This window comes from Sycon ciliatum, chromosome 12 (assembly GCF_964019385.1).
Source record: "Sycon ciliatum chromosome 12, ocSycCili1.1, whole genome shotgun sequence".
NCBI classification, from domain to species: Eukaryota; Metazoa; Porifera; class Calcarea; order Leucosolenida; family Sycettidae; genus Sycon; species Sycon ciliatum.
This window is the reverse complement of record NC_088654.1, coordinates 28198065-28204130: the sequence shown is the minus strand read 5'-3', so window position 1 is coordinate 28204130 and position 6066 is coordinate 28198065. Positions and strand designations below refer to the sequence as shown.

Sequence of the window (6066 nt, the reverse complement as noted above, 5' to 3'; positions counted from 1 at the left end):
CCATCTCTCTCTCTCCATCTCTCTCTCTCCATCTCCGTACACTTCACTTTGTACCACTATGATTCCCTCTATGTCTTAAAAATACAAAATGTGGGGAAACGATCTCCATGTGGCCGTGGCTGTTGAATTTATTTTCCTGAGAACGAGAAAGTATTCTGTCTCTGCTGCTATGTCCTTTGTCGATGTGATTTCGACGTGAGCTGCGGGTCATTCGCGTTGTTTTTAGACGTGCGAGCCGAATAACGCGAGCTGAACTTTCGCGTCACGTCAGAAATAACGTGAATCTTAACCTCTCTAATAAAAGCTCAATATGGAAGATGTGTATATGCAATATTTATGTTTGTACCATCATCAACAATAATAGAAAACAGGATCACTGCACTTCGGAGTATCCAAACATAAATATGTAGTTATCCTGTCAAGCAAGATTACATAACCCCATGTACTCTTGTATCAAAGCACAGGATCTTATTCTTACAAGGGAAGAGGCTGCACAGTACACGTATTATCACAATTTATCAGACGTATTCGGAATCTGTGGTGGACAAAGCCCCATTACTTTAGACCTTGTACAGATTAGTGCAAAGAAAAACGTGTGATGCGTTGATTCGCCGTACACATGTCGTAATAATCACTGGTGCGTGGAACATTGCATCATAAAAATGACGTCAACTTGAAATTCTGTGGTGACAGCAGGGTGTGCGGGAGTTTCACACTCTTCGGGGGTTATATACTCTAATTTCAGAAATTCTAGGTGCTCACTATTTTTCAGTATGAGGGCAAAAGGCCAGGTTAGGCGAACAGAACTTTTAGGTACAGAGAAGCAGCTCCCTATTGGATTACGTGTGTTAGTGTCTGTTCGGTGTATTGAAACTTTAGGTATGAAACAGACCCACCGAACGTACCGAAAAAAAAGTACACCAACAATTTGTGAAATTACAGTACTCTTGTTGTTGGGTGTTGCCGGTTGAGTGCTGTTCACGGCAGCTATCCTATGCCTAAATATGGGCTTGTATATTCTGATTGTCTGATCGCTGACAGATACGGACGCAGCGAAGCTCTCTCCTGCGCCCGCATGCGCCGAGATCCCACTGCTGTCAACGGATGACACTGCAGCCCAGTCGCCAGCGACGGCGGCAGCTGCTGCTGCTGCTGCTTCGTCAGGAGATGGGAACAGCTCACAAGGCGGCAAGCCACCTCCATCACCGCCATCCTGCCTGCTCTCGGACATGGCCTGTCTCAGCTCGTATGAGATTGATGGCTTGCGACGGCTGCTGGCCGAGCTGAACGTTTCCACGACGATGGTGAGAGTGTGTCCCGAGGAGCTGGGGGATCCTGGGGAGCTCATGTCGACCGTGGAGGTAAGTTGTCGTGTGTGATGTGTGTGGGTAAAACCGAAGTTACCGAAAATAAATCTCCACCGAAATTTTCCGGTTTTACAGTAGCCTATCTTCAGGGACATACATAACTATTGGCGTAGATTTGCTTAATCGTTATGCCTTGTATTCTCTTGTCAAATGTACACCGTAGATTCTGTTGAACGAGTATGAAAGCCAGTATTCTCCTCTGCAATGTACAAGCATTTTCCTGTGCAATGTATGCTGTATATTCTGTTGAATGAGTATGAATTCTCCTGTGCAACGTGCGCTGTAGATTCTGTTGAACTAGTATGAAAGCCGGTTTCGCGAGGACAAGGCCACTGGACATTTTATGCTCATTCCGGGAATACAATCTGAGGTATGGTGTGGTGAATTGCTGTGTGGTACTGCTGCTGCTGCTATTGCTGCTGCTGCTTCTGCTGTTGCTGATGTTGCTCTCCTCTCCATCCCTACCATCTGCCTGTGGAATATTTGACAGTGGCAACATGTACATGTACATGTAGTAACAGGTATATGTTCATGGTGTTTCTTTCCTTCTGCGTGTGTAGAATCTGCGTGTGTCGCCCGCACCAATACCTGGCAACATTGTGGAAATAGTTGCAGTTGAAACAGAGATTGTATGCAAGTCCTCAGCTGCTACTGCATCTCCAAGAAAGACAGCAGGTAAGCTACAATGACAGGGGCGTCACAGGGCGGTTGGGAGTGGTACAACGGGGGTGTCCCCCGGGAGAAAAAAATTCGGATATGTCGGCCAACAGGGCACGTTTTAGCGCTCTACAGCCACAAAGGAGGGTTCTCCCAGCACTTATCAGACAACCCCACTCGTACTCCAGCTCCAAAAATACTTCTCATAGATTTTTTGGTCGTACTTCGTAGGTAGCTAAAGCAAAAAGGAAGCCATTGCCCTCGAAAAAATCGCAAAATCCGAAGTACAAGCGTGCTGCTTGCTGCACGTTCTAGCGCCAGCCGCTGTGCAAAAACGTATGTTATTACCACAATGACGATGATATTGCTTTCACAACAATGACCACAACCTAACTGGATGATTAGTAGGAGCAGTGACACAGCCTTACTGCTCCAAGTAGGATTTAAAAGAGAGTGAAGGGAGAGCAGACCGGGCCGGTCTAAGCAAGGAAGTAATCGGCATCAGAGGTGAGCACGCAGCATCGCAGATTGTCTCGAATTGCGCATCACACCAGCGGCAAAATTGCTCCTGTGCATGCAAGTGGATTTCCTTGCACTTCTCAGTTTGGGAAATGCTCGATTATGATAATTCTGCGTGCGAGTGCACTAGCCCTGAACATACATGTAGGTGACCCGTTTGTGGTGTCTCATAGCCTACCTCATGACCTTCTGCTTTCTTCCTGCATCACTTGTATCTTGCAGGTATATCATTTCGTGACGACCACATTGAAGTCTGAATTTGAAGTGCGAAGATGCTTCAGCAACCACATCGTACTTTTCCATTGCTTTCATTGTGCTTCTACTGTGCATGTGTGTAACTTGTGGGGTATACATGTGATGACATTGTATGCTGGCGACACGGTCAGATTTTGTCCATGCGTGTAACGTACGCCTGCATGTTATGCATCGAAAAGGATCTGCCACTTGCGATCCTGGGACAAGTATCAGGTCAGCTTTGTCTTGTGTGGGCTGTACCAGATTGCTGTTCACTTTTCTATCTGTTGGATATGTGACTTTCTGCAAGTCTCTGGTGTATGGTGGCCACTTCTTTGCTTGTCACTTTGTATGATATTACATTCTGTATTCGCTGCTTTCATGGCGTGGTCTGCAAACTGCAATCCTTGGGCAAATGTCATGTTTGCTATAATGTGCTTTGGCCGTCAGCTTGTCTACACGTTGTAGTTGAATTATTTTGTTCCACAACTGACTTCCTGAAGTACGGTGGCCACTGCTTTGCATGGCATTTTACATGAATAATTTCCTGTTTGTGTCGTGTGCATGTGCGTATGTGTGCCGTGTGCATCCGCGTGTTTGTGTATCTGTGTGCGGGGTAAGCGAGGTGGGGAGCATTGACCATGCACAAATAGAGAAGCAGCAGATGGATTCATTGCAACTAGAGGCTGCGGTGCATAGTTGGGATAGTGAGGAAGGTAGGCCGTTTCCTTGCGCTCAATGATATTGTGCATTGCACAGCACAGCATGTTGACCTTGCTTACTAACTTTGGATCCTTGCTGTTGCTCTCAGCAACGACACGGAACCTCTCTTTCAACTTCCCTATAGCACACTCCACTACACGCCGTGTCCTTATTGGAGCATAGTTCAAACTTGCTTGAGCTGGCGCTAGATTGGGGTCACTGTAAATTTTCATTACACATGGACTCCGGCCAAAGGCACTATCTCCAACAACATACGGGCGAATGTCAGCATTCCCACATGTCCATGTGCGATAATTGAGCCATTCTCCAGCAAGCAATTTGGCTTAGTTGAACTGTATTAAAAACAGCAGCATCTGCAACAGAGCCTGGTGCACCTACATCCACAAACGTGAACTAGGCCGCGACTATCTACGCAAACAAAGAGCAAAACAGCAGAGAACTGTTTGTAGCAGCAAAAGAGATCACCAAACCTGTCAGGCTTGGTGATCTTCGTGAACGTACCATCAATGGCCCCACCACAGTATGTAGCCTAGGATTATCACCCTGATTATTATGATTATGCAATGTGTACTAGAGACGCAACTAACTTGTAATCATCCAAACCACAGAATACACTAAAACTAGCACTGATGGCATTGTGACCTGCAGGTGCTGCACGTTCCTATTAGTACAGAGTTTAGTGCTGGAAGTACAGTCACAACATTATAAGCACAGGTCGGAGGGCTGTTGAGATTACAAACGCACAGTCAGCTTGCTTGCTGTCTACAGCATTGGGTAATTGTTATTATTATTAAATTTTGAAAGTCCCCAGGATGATGGATGAAGGAGATGATGGCCTAGTCTTGGCTGCGTGCATTCTCATTTTCGCCTGTCACAGAGTTTAGCCACTAGTGTTTGTTTGTTTACAATAATTGTGCAAGAGTACATTATGTACTGTTGATTGTAGTAAGAGAAGGACAGTAGGCGATGGAAGTGGAGGAAGAAGTGGGCTGCACGCCATGCTCCGACAGCAAAATCTTTGCCTCCAGGGAGGAGCTGGAAGCATTTTTATAGGAGCAATTGCCACGGGAAAACTTTGTGGTCAGGAGTACGATGAAGGGCTTCCTTGGAAGGTGAGCTATAACGTGTAGTCTGCTGAATGTCCTTACGATGTCAAGTTGTGCAGTTGTCAATGTGGTCCGGAAATTGACCGCAAGTGTAAAACTACTTCCCGCGTGTGTCGGAATTACACTTACCGAAATTGTTATAGAAATAACATAAGGAGGGGAAGGTGAGCGCAACCGAAAATAGCAGTATGCGGACTGTATATGTGGTCACCTTGTGTTCATTGTCTTCCAGTGCCATCGATATCCTCGCGGCCAAGGACCTTCGACATGTCTGGCAGCATCACCGAATGTGTGTCCCTATTGATTTCCATGGAGTCCCCTTCTGCGTGCTCGGGCGGCAAGAGTGTCAGTTCGGGAAGGAAAGATGCCATGAAGCTAAACAGGTCGGTGTCGTCGGGGGTTATAATATGAAAATTATATTATTAGTCTGTCTGTACATGTTTGTATGCCATACGCTGCTCCGTGTGTATTTACCTATTCCCCAGAGCAATAAGGCTGTGTTTACATGAAGCGTTTCAACCCGGGTCAGATTTCAACCCGCCATGTACACAAAATGAATGGCGCGTTTACATGACGCATTGCGCTTGACCCGGGTTGAAATTTCGCCCCGGGTTGATTTCAACCCTCCCCTTGGGGAAATCAACCCTCCCCCCAAGGGGTGGGTTGAAATCAATCCGGGTCAAGAAAATCGTACAAACGTACTTCTGTGCGTATCTCGCGCCAGGTTTGAACAGCACTGCAGATGCAAATTTCGCGCGAACGGATTCACGTGACCATACAGGACTGTAGAAGTGGACTTTTGGCGGCATATCAGTATTTGACCCTGGTCAACTGTCTTCATGTAAACGCTCACCTCTTTTGTCTATCGTACAGACTTTCAACCCGGGTCGAGTTCCGGGTTGAAATTTCTCATGTAAACACAGCCTAAGTTCGATTCTGACCGAGGGGGTGGCGTGAAGGATGGGAAAACGAAATGAAGAATGTACAATGGTATCAGCTGCTTTGCCCTGCGTGTCCTGTGTGCATCATTCTGTAGTGTAGTGTGCCATGCCATCATCTGGCTGGACTTTTGTTGTTCTCTTTCTTCGTAGCCTACGGACACAAGCGACGCAACGCGGTCACCTGCGGACCAGGCTTCCTCGAATCCCAGCCATGAGAAGATATCGAGGCGGCTCTCTCTTCAAGGTATATTGGAGCCATTGCTACCTTGTGTCACATCCCTGCGCTCATTAACTGGCCATGACCCTTGAACACTCTCCGAACGGTCGTCCTGAAGATTGCCCGAACATTTGGATGACTTTAGCTTTTTTCCGTTTTAGTGGTTGGTGTAGCCCAGAGACCGGTTGGATAGTGTTGCGAATGTGTATGGATATAATCAAGAGTACATAACCCCCAAGAGTAATTGAGGGACTATAACAGGCCCCAGCCGTCATTTCCTCGTTCCTGATGATGGTCATAGA

The 6066-nt window shown here is 46.7% G+C and overlaps 1 protein-coding gene and 1 long non-coding RNA gene across 4 annotated transcripts in view; both read left to right on the top strand.

Moving 5' to 3' along the window:
- LOC135828332 (lysine-specific demethylase 2B-like) overlaps positions 1–3311 on the top strand; it is a 7374-nt gene extending 4063 nt beyond the window's left edge. For 2 of the 3 annotated variants that reach the window (XR_010555630.1, XM_065340780.1), the window contains 4 exons: positions 1042–1361; positions 1654–1737; positions 1928–2042; positions 2766–3311. The gene's annotated coding sequence lies outside the window, so the exon portion shown is untranslated. Of the gene's footprint in view, positions 1–1041; positions 1362–1530; positions 1543–1653; positions 1738–1927; positions 2043–2765 lie in introns of those variants that run through there. The other variant, XR_010555631.1, reaches the window with a different exon arrangement.
- Positions 3312–3357: 46 nt separating this feature from the next.
- On the top strand, positions 3358–5785 carry LOC135828333 (uncharacterized). Its single transcript, XR_010555632.1, has 3 exons — positions 3358–3493; positions 4839–4989; positions 5698–5785. It is a non-coding gene; the product is annotated as an uncharacterized LOC135828333 (long non-coding RNA).
- The last annotated feature ends 281 nt before the right edge of the window (positions 5786–6066 follow it).